This window comes from Dipteris shenzhenensis, chromosome 15 (assembly GCF_047967505.1).
Source record: "Dipteris shenzhenensis isolate YYH24624 ecotype China chromosome 15, Dip_SZ_1.0, whole genome shotgun sequence".
Lineage (NCBI taxonomy): Eukaryota > Viridiplantae > Streptophyta > Polypodiopsida > Gleicheniales > Dipteridaceae > Dipteris > Dipteris shenzhenensis.
Genome location: NC_141610.1, coordinates 30587165 through 30597849, shown reverse-complemented (window position 1 = coordinate 30597849; position 10685 = coordinate 30587165).

Here is a 10685-nt window from a genome sequence, read left to right as displayed (position 1 = left end):
ACTTTAACCCTGACAGGCCATGATATGCAAGTTGAGCCTGATCTGTTTGAGAATGCACATGCGGTGATCTATGGAAAGCATTCATTCTGAGTGACCTACCTTTTCTACAAGCTGGATGCTACTTATGCTTTGGTCTCATTCTCATATACTGCAATCATCAATTCTTTTTATTCAAAGAAAGGAACCTTCTATTAATGCTTGAAAGATTTCATAGAAGACAGCAGCCTCGAAGGAGGAGCTAGGGCGTCAGGGGGGGTTGCCTCGTGGAGTTCCCTAGGAGGAGGAGCTAGGGCGTTAGGGGGGTTTGCCTCGTGGAGTGCAATCCTCTGAATGCTCCGACCCTGTATCTGGTAGGTCAGGAAGATCTCAGTGTCCTCCCTTTGTCAACCAAGTCACCATTCCCCACGTGTAGTCTTTGTGAAGACTCTACATGCGTGTCATGATTCTGAGGGCTCTCATCCAGATCCTCGTTGCGCTACGACAGCTCCATAGGCAATGTGGGAGAGTCTCCAGGACACCATGTGAGCAGCAATGGCACTGTCCCTCCACCCCTCCACTCGCATCTGCTCAACCACGGGTCGATGGGTAAGCCTCTGTGGGTTGCCAGCTAGAAGAAGTATGAAATCTTTCTCGACCGCAAGCTGAATCACCACCGCGTTCAAAACCTGGAGCAACATATCGGGGCACTCTCTGGGTCACCCAGTGTCTCTCCGTCGAGGGAGTCCATCTCGACGAGTCCATCCGAAGTCTCTTGTCAATCCGTGTGGTGTAGGAAAAGAAAGGCACCTCATCTATCGTCTCAGCTAGGTCGCTCCTGGAGGGCTAGAACCACTCCCTCGGGTCCCACTGGACCTCCCTCAGGGGTCTACCCTCCCATAGTCAGAGGTACCATCTAGAGGTGTCTTGCTTTGAGATACTGGGAGGATCAATATGCCACTCCTTTCCCAAGCGTCCTATCACTTTGATCATATGTCAGTGTATCCCATCAAGACTCCCATTCATCTCAGGGTCACTCCTAGTGAGGGGCTGAAGTAGGCCTCTAGCTCCTATACGGAAGAAGCCGGGGTGCGTGCTGTCGCGCTGTATCAAAATCCTCAAGGGAACCCTAGTACGGGAAAATTGTCCCAACCATCTGCTCTCTCTCCAAATGTGAAGTCATTCCCACCAGGACTATGGAATGGCTGAGTCGATCTCGCCCACTCATTGCCTTGTCCCTCTCAGATGCGCTAGGGCGTCGAGCCTTGCCTCTGCCTCCATAGGTAGTCTGCTCCAGTGACCAAAAGATGCTGCACCACCCTCCCACTGTGCCCAACCAATGTGAGTCCGTTGCCCAAGCATACATGCTTTTTGATCTTTGACCTCTGGGTGCCACAGAAGGGATTGATGCTCGAACTCCTCTTTGCATTTGGGCGGAGCACGGATGAGACCCCTTGCTAGTCTCTACCAAACCCTGTGAAGACTCCTCATCAAGGGGTAGCCCTTTCTCGTAAGGGGGGCCTCTGAGAAGATTCATCTATGTGAAGGCTGCCACTGTCCCCTAGTGTGGGGTATTTCTCAGAAGCCCTCTCTGTAAGAGAACCTTCCAAGGCTTGGCACCTAGGGTGAGGCCATGAACCACCAGCTTGCCCAGAAGAGCCCTGCTCTGCATCTACAAATCAATGATACCCAAGCCTCCTAGTGCCTGCGGCATGATCATCGTCTGTCAAGCTACTCAGTCCATAGTGTTCCTTGTGTCGTCTGAACCTGCCCAGAGGAAGTTTTGTACCAATCGTCGGAGCTGCCCAATGCATCCTCTCTGAAAGCACCAACAGGAGGCAATATACCAGGCAGTGGCAAGGATCTGGTTTGCCACTAAGGCGCAACCAGCGAGGGAGTTTGGTGGAGCTTCAATAGAGAAGCTTGTGTCGAACTCTCAAGGATCGGGGCAATCTGTTGCTCTAGTGTAATGTCAGCACCCGAGGTATCTCGCTGTCTGGTCCCGCGGTATCCATCTGAAACAAAAGTCACTCCCCTACTCATGGATCTCCTGTGTCTTCTCAAAGCCCGTGAAGAAGCCTATGGATTTCGTTCAATTGAGATCTGTGCCCCCGAGGCCTCACAATAGGTAGCCAAGGCGCCTTTGACTCTCTCAACTTGCTGTGGTGTCCTCAACATACAATGCTGTGTCATCTACAAACTCCGAGTCAAGGAGCTCCTCCTCTTGCTTGATTAGAAGCCTCAACCATGTGAGACTTGTCACCTGTGATCTCAAATAGTAGCCCAGAGCCTTTGCTGCAAACAAGAAGAGGAAGGGAGCTAGTGGGCAACCCTGGCGAATCGAGAGAGAGAGGAAAGGCCTTGCTTGTGTGTCCTCCGATAATCATCCGACTAGAAACTCCTTTGACCCATTTGTTTGAGAAACCCAATCTCCTGGCAAACTGCTATGAATGAAGAAATGGATGCTTTGTATAAGAATAATACTTGGGAATTATGTGACCTTCCACCAGGAAAGAAGGCCATAGCAAACAAATGGGTATACAAAGTGAAGCACAATCCAAATGGAAGTATTCAGAGATACAAAGCCAGACTAGTTGCAAAAGGATTTGCACAACAATATGGTCAAGACTATGATGAGACTTATATTCCAGTAGCAAAGATGGATTCCATAGGGTTCTTGATATCACTAGCGATACTCAGCAAATGGAATGTGTATCAGCTCGATGTCAAGAATGCATTTCTCAACGGTTACCACATGCAACAACCAGCAGGTTATCTTGAACCAGGAAATGAGAATAAGGTTTGCCATCTCAAGAAAAGTCTCTATGGCTTAAAGTAAGCACCCAGAAGTTGGTACAGCAGAATTGACAAGTATTTTGTTGATCTGGGATACATGAAGTCCAATGCAGATAATACTCTCTACTACAAAGTTCAAGGGGAAGATATTACTATTGCACTTTTGTATGTAGATGATCTGATTGTGACAGGAAGCAAGGATAGCTTCATCAGGAAATTGAGACAAGACTTATCTGCAGAGTTCGACATGAAACATCTTGGACTTATGTACTTGTCTTGGAATTGAGTTATGGAGAGATTTAGATAGCACATTCATGAGTCAGCTCAAGTATGTTGACAGTCTTCTGAAGAAGTTTGTAATGGCAGATTGCAAGATTGCAGCCACTCCCATGGAACAGAGTTTAAAACTTACTAAAGATTCAAAAAAGCCTACAATCAATGACAGATACTACAGGCAACTCATCGGATCTCTTATATATATCTCACAATCACACGTCCAGATATTTGTTATGCAGTGCCCTCGAGGAAAGACCACTCCACCCTGTCGTAGGCCTTCTCAAAGTCTAAGAGAAGGATGGCTAGTGGTTGTGACTCCTTCCTGGACCAAACCACTGTCTCCTAGAACGTGAAGATGTTGTTCAGGATGCTGCGCTCCTAGACAAGCCCATTCTATGTGTCATGGATGATGTTGGTAAGATGAGGTCGTAACCGCAAACTTTTGGCAAGGATCTTGGATGGAGTATCAAGCAGAGCGATCGGCCTCCCCTCTTTCGGGATCAAATAGATCCACCCCTTGCACAAGGACTGAGGGAGAAGGCCTGTGTCGAAAATCTCCTGGTAAGCTTAAAGGAAAGGGGTGGAGATAATCTCCCACAAGTTTCGGAAGAAGGCTGGAGTCAAGCCATACTCCTTCGGGCACTTTTGGGTCGGGAGAGCCTTGAGGGCTTCCCAGAGCTCCTCATCTGTGAAAGGCTCCTCAAGTCTGTTGCATAAGTCCTGCGAGACTACTGTCAGAACATGATCCCAAACTAGCTCTCGGGCCACAAGACCAGTTGGGGTCATTCTCTCTGTCTAAAAGAGCTGGCTATAGAATTCGGTGGTCATGTCAAGAATCTCTTGTGGGTCAGCGTGCACGATACCCTGCGAGTCTCGAAGACGTAGCTATGTGTCGGTCGATCGAGGCCCAGTGGTTTGAAAGAATTGCTTCGTTGCAATCATCAATTCGTGCAGGTACATCTTATATTCTTTAATTTTTGTATCACAAGATGAGCTTGGTCTATAAAAACGAACAATGCACACACAGACCTGGAATATTGATATCTAATATGCCACCTGTGTTTTGGCCTAATTCTGATATGCTTGGAAGTAAGCTGAGTGTAGTAACACCATCTCTTATTTAAAATTTGGATTGTGTGATAAAGTGAGAACCCTTTCATGTCATTACTAAGTGTTCAAATGTGGCTACTCTGAGAGAGAGAGAGAGAGAGAGAGAGAGAGAGAGAGAGAGAGAGAGGATAAGGTTGTATTAAAGCCCACATGAGACCCTTCAGGATCTATGGGAGAGACACGAGTTAAGTTGAGCTGAGCTGAGGTGAGATTGAGTGGACTTTCGTAAAGTCCAATTTCAGAACGAACTAAATAAAAGTCCTTTTTTTTGGAATATCATAGATCCATTGTTTTTTTCCATATATTTCAAAACAAATATTTCAATATTTTTACTCACCCACTTGCATAGAGTAATTTTGATCATTGGACACATGAGAAGATAAGTGTTTCCTCAGAGAGGTGGTGTACATATACATCGTCTTGCGTACATATACACCGTCTTGCAAGTGAATATTCACCATTAAAATATGAAAACAAAATAATTAAGCCAATAGAGTAATTTTGATCCTTAGACACATTAGAAGATAAGTGTTCTCCTTGAGAGGTGGTGTATATATACACCGTCTTGCACGTTAATATTCACCATTACAATATTAAAATAAAATAATAGAGCCAATACTTTCCACTTGTATACAATAATTTTAATTCTTAGGTACACGAGCATAGAAGTGCTCTCTGAAAGAGGTGGTGTACATATACTCCGTTTTGAAAGTTAATACTCACCGTTAAAATACTAATATAAATTGTTTTGCATAGACACCAAGATGGTAATAATACTCATCATTAAAATATTAAAACAAACTAGTCAAAAATATTCATACACATCATTGAGAAAATCAAAATGATTTTTTTATTTCAAAATCGGATGTACATATATGGAAGTCTTTCTATTTTATATTCTCTTCTTCTTTACAATTTGTTTGGAAGAGTTACAACAATTCCATTTCCACTCTTAGAGGTTCTCGAGCTTCAAGGCATTTAGCTCCCAATTCTCTTTTCATTGGATCCTCTACATCTACTTGTGATCAAGTTTTTGTAGGAAGCCAAATGAGATGGGTAAGGAGAGGGTTGTAAGTCTAGGAGGAGAGATGTTGATTGAAGGGAACAATAGTGGGAAGAGTAGGAATCAAGATGATCAAAACATAGAAGTAGACCATGAAGCTTCAAGGGAGAGAAAAGATAAGGAAAGGAAAACGTAAAGGGCATACAATGAGGGAAGAGGATTTTGACATGAGTGGCTTGCAGATTTTTGGTGGGTGGAGAAGGTGGATGGTGGTAAGGTGAGATGCAAGGTTTGTGAGCTAGTAGAGAAAAAGCCCAAGTTGATAATCACAAGTTGAACAAACATGAGGGTGGGAGATATGGTAAGATAATAATTGGTGATGAGGAGTTTGACACTAAAGTGTGCAATAGAAAATCAACACAAGGAAAATGAGAAAAAGCATTTTAAATCTTTGGATGATAAAGAGTTAAAGACTGAAAACTATGTGTCTTACTTATCTACTCAATTGCAGCTTTTAAAACGAGTTCAATTTGCCACAATTTTCCAAATATTAAAACGTGGAAGGCCAATGATAGACTTTGAAGAAAAATATTTTCTTTACAAGTTTTCGTCAGTACCATCTATCATAAGAAACATTGGTTTGATAGTGTAGGTTGGAAAGGGTAGAATGTATGAATGATATATTTAAAAATAAGGTGAGATCCTACTTACAAGAAAGTTCCTTCTTTTTTGTTTGCTTAAATGAGGTCATTCCAAATAAAAATACTCAATGGATGGCTATATTATCAAAAATTACAGAAGAGAAGTAAACCTTCTTTGTTTATCGAAGATTCAAGGTTCAGCTGATGCTAAAACTTTAGTTGAGACAACATTGTCTAGCTTAAACACTTATGGGGCTAGTTTTACAAAAATTTCTTCTAAATTAGATTGTGTGGGATGTGATGGTGCTAGTTTGCTCTAAGGCAATCAAGATGGTCTCATTGTGCACCTACTCTCGGATCACGCACCTTTTGTGCTAGGATTTCACTGCATGACACATAGAACAAACCTTGCTAAAAAATGGTATCCAAAGTTAGAATTGATGCAAGCTTAGAAGGGTTAATACATGATGCCTACAATTACTTTTGCTGCTCTCCCAAGAGATTTCATGAATACAAATAAGAGTTGAAGGGCTTAAGTGAGAGAATAAAACTTTTACGAGATCTTGAAACCAGATGGATATCTTTATATAATCCAATTGCTAGGTTATTTGAAGAATATATAACCCTTGTGCAAAAAATGAGTAAGGATAGTGTGGAAAACATGGAGGCTTTTATAGTTATTGAAAAACTATAAGAGCTTGAAATTGTTCTTGGAATTCCATGTTTTCTTGCTCTCTTAGAACAAATGAATATTCTTGTAAAACTTGTCCAATCTAAAGTAATTCTTTCTTGAATGCATACAAACCACTAAAAAGATAATCAAGGAAATGTATGACCTAGAGAGGGGGTTCAAGTGTCGTAAGAAATTGGTATATGGGAGCGAAAATGAGAGTTGGTTGGTTTTTGATAAAGAAGGTGAGCTTTGTGTTGTGGTCAAAGAGAACCTTTTCAAAGTAAGGGGAGGGTGTGCATTGGAGAATCGCAGACATTCAAGAAGAGATGTTGTAACAAATGACATCCTTTGGGCAACCATTCAGCATGTAAAGCAACAAGCTAACTCTATAGCAAGAAACTACTTCAAGAACTTGAAAATAGATTTCCCCCCTCAAGAGTTGATGAAGTCTGTTTCCATTGTGTATCCTCAGGGTGGAATAACAAAGAATGTGACGCAAAATTTGAAAGGCACTTGGACATTATCAAGAGCATGTATTGCAAATCACAAGACTTAAATGTTTGTACCATAAATCCCATTTTATATGAGGAGAAACTAAACAATCAAAGCCTTTTTGTAAAAGATGACCATGAAGGCACATGCACAAAAAGCCTCCAAAGAAGATGTGAAGAAAGTAGATTTCTTATGGAAAAGACTATCACAAGGCCCTTTATTGCTTCTACATATTTCTAAATATTCAAAGCTTTCTGAACATGTAATGGTGATGATTATAGGTAATGCAGAAGATGAAAGGACATTTAGCAAGCTTGAGCATAAAAAAAACAAGAAGCAAAAATAGGCTTGATAGTCACTTGGACTTGTGTGTGAGAGCTTATGAACAATACTTCTATACATTGTCCACATTTCTTTTCAAAGAGGCATTTGAGGCATGGAATAGTTCCCCAAAGAGGATGAGGTATCACTCATGTTTGATGGGGAAAATGCAGACAATATAGAAGGTGAAGACTTAAAAATGGAGTAATCAAAATGTCCAAGTTTGGGCATTTCTTTTGTAACAATGTCATTACAAATTTAATATATTGACATTGTATCATTTATTTAAAATATTTTTTATAAGCACATTGTGTAGACTGCCTCCATATAAAGATTTGCAATTCATTCTTATATGTAACCATGTTATAGGTGTTATACTTGGAAAAGCATTAAATTGAATTCTTTTGCAATTAATATACTTCGGGTAATTCCTTCTTATATGTAACCATGTTATAGGTGTTAATACACTTTGGCAAAGCATTAAGCTGAGTTTTTTTGCAATTAATATTTGCAAATCTTCTTAATCACATTATCTCCTTTTTTGTTGCAAAAAATTATAGATAGCACAAAATGTGGGCTTGAAATTAAACAACTCCTCTCAAAATAAACGTTTTGAATAGAAAAGTTGTATTTATGTTATGGATGTTGATATACTTTGAAAAGGATTGATTGTTTTAAATTCTTACTGTTGCACGCAATTTAAAGCAATGTTTCAAGAATAATGTAAGTATTTATAGTATTAAGATAGTGAAAGAATAGGATAAAATAATTTTAGTATGTGAGAATCACAAACACTTCTACCATAAAAGTGCATTGGTATGGGGATCGAGATAAGTTCTGTTACAAGACTTGACCATTTATTCTTGTTTATGTTGGATTATCATTATCATGTGGTCAATAGCGTTTTTTTTTTGGAAACCCTCTCCTTGTAAAATGATCATTCGCTTGGTGATACATCTTTGTGAGCGAGTCCCCCTCTACCTCCAAGCAAGAATTTTTGAGCGAAGGAGAAATCGAGCCAACCCACAAAATGAATTGAGTGCTTTGTGTGCGCATAGCAACAATAGTACGTAATTGCACACCCCTCTAGCTTTCACAAAACATTAGCCAAAAAAGTTCTCTCCTTACATAGTACTAACATAAGTTTACAGCGAGGAGATAACAAGAGTGTACATTAACATAAGTTTGTAGCAAGGAGGTACTAAGAGTGTACACTATGCTATACTATAGTAATAGATATAAGTTTGCCATCTCACAATACTAATGCCAAAATTACATTCAAGGCAAAAGAAGTTATCTCAACACCATGTTGTCATGCCCTATATGTTGGCACATTGCATCTCCTTGAAACTCCTTCCCCCAAGGGCCTAAAATAACTCCACCTTTGTTAGTGCCGCTTGATGCATGACCTACTGTGCATGTGGATCCAAACCCAAAACATTCAAAAAGATGTAATACATGTGCTTGCAAGGAACATACACCATTTGCTTGCCTTCCCTCTTCTAAAATCCTTTGCAACTGCATCGTGGCAATTTTGATATTGGTATAGAATGATTCACACCAATTCCTTGTCCAATACCACAAATGTACTATGTAAGGCCAAATCTATTTAGCTAGAACAAGCTGGTGTGGCCTATTTTATCTAAGTTTTTTTGCATTTCATAGTAAATTTAGGAGTGTTTGTCTATGATGATCTCGTCCATAGCTAGATCAAGTAAAATAATTGTTTTAGCTAGAACATACCGTAGTGGTATGGCCTATTCTAGCTCAATTTTTTTTCCTTTCGTTGCTCTAACAGAGGGTTAATGGATCCTTGTCAAACATTCGAGAATTTGTAATAAAATAAATAAAATTTAAGCTAGATGTTTTGTGTGCTTAGCACATTTAGGAGTGCTTGTTTGTCAAGATCTAGCCCATAGAGTTAAAAAAAGCAAAAATCTTTATTTGAAATAGGCCACGCTGGTGCGACCTGTTGTAGCTAAGAAAAATTTGCTTTTTGTTTTTCTAATTGATCCTCATCACAGGCACTAAAAAATATATAATGAAATCACAAATTTTTTTGGTTAAAATAGACCATGCTGGCACGGCCTTGAAAATTTGTGATTTTAGAGCATGTTTTTGAGTGTACGACTTCCATGATCTAGCCCTTAGTCTCCTTAGTCTTTGCACTTGATTGAATATTTTTTGCATATTGTAGATTTGTGAGTGTTTTTGCGCATAGAGCATACGAAATCATACGAAACTTTGGCCATGCAGACGAACTAACCCCGGTGAGACCCCGGTTTAAAAGCCCCAACCCCTTCCCTCAGATCCTTCGTAAATACATGTATATATATATATATATATATATATATATATATCGTTGTGTATTGTTAGTCATATATATAACTATGCATATGGTATTATTGAGTACTATCTATTAATATGAATGGGTTTTTGTTTTGTTTGGGAGTACGTCTCTATAGGCTAATTTGTTTAGTATAGTCTGTGTTGATATTATCCTTGCAGAGTTCACTTGGGTTGCTGTCATGGCCTCCTCCCCAAAAACAAAAGCAGCTTCGACCTCCCACGTGCCTCGGAAGAGACAAGTGAAGGGCAAGCAACATGTAGAGGAGGTTGTAGGAGATGATGAGCCACTCTCCGTGTTGCTAGCACAAACAAAATGCCTACGTCAGAGTGCTTTGAAGGTAGCACAAGCAAAACAATCATGGGGAACTGCTCTAAAGGTAGTGACTTAATGTGCCTGTGTGTAGGCAATCAACATTTGGAGGTGTTTCACAGGACTGGCTGAGCCTTCGTGTGCTTGTACAGGTCCTTCTCAAGATGAAGGAATTCAAGGTGCATCACAAGGACGCAACATTCAAAAATTGGTACATGTGCATTATGAGTGGATGCCGCCTCATAGGCAAAGAGATTTGTGGTAGGTGGCCCTTCAACATGCACATGAAGAAGGATCATGGTTTGGCGCCCATGCTGCCGCTCTCAATATACAGACCTAAGGGTGGACTTCTTAAAGGACATGTGGTCGATCTTCGTCATCATGATCGCTCCATCAATCGTTCGATGGATGGAAGGAAGAGGTACGACAATGCTCGCGAGCTAGGGCTAAGATGTCAGCTAGATTAACATGGGAGTCTAGAGTCGACAAGAACGGCATGGATAAGTATGATTGGATAGAGGTAAGCATTTCCTAGAGGATGGAGGGATGGGAAGCGGGCAAAGAAGAGAGATTAAGGGGGCAAGTGGAATGTGCAGAGAAGAGAAGGGGTTTGCCCAACGTGGGCAAGATGTCCATTTACGTTGACACTTCCGAGGATGAGTGCAAATGTTGTACTCAAGGTTATCCTTCTCTGTTATGTTGTTTCATGTACTTAAGCTAAAACTAATTTTGGCGCTA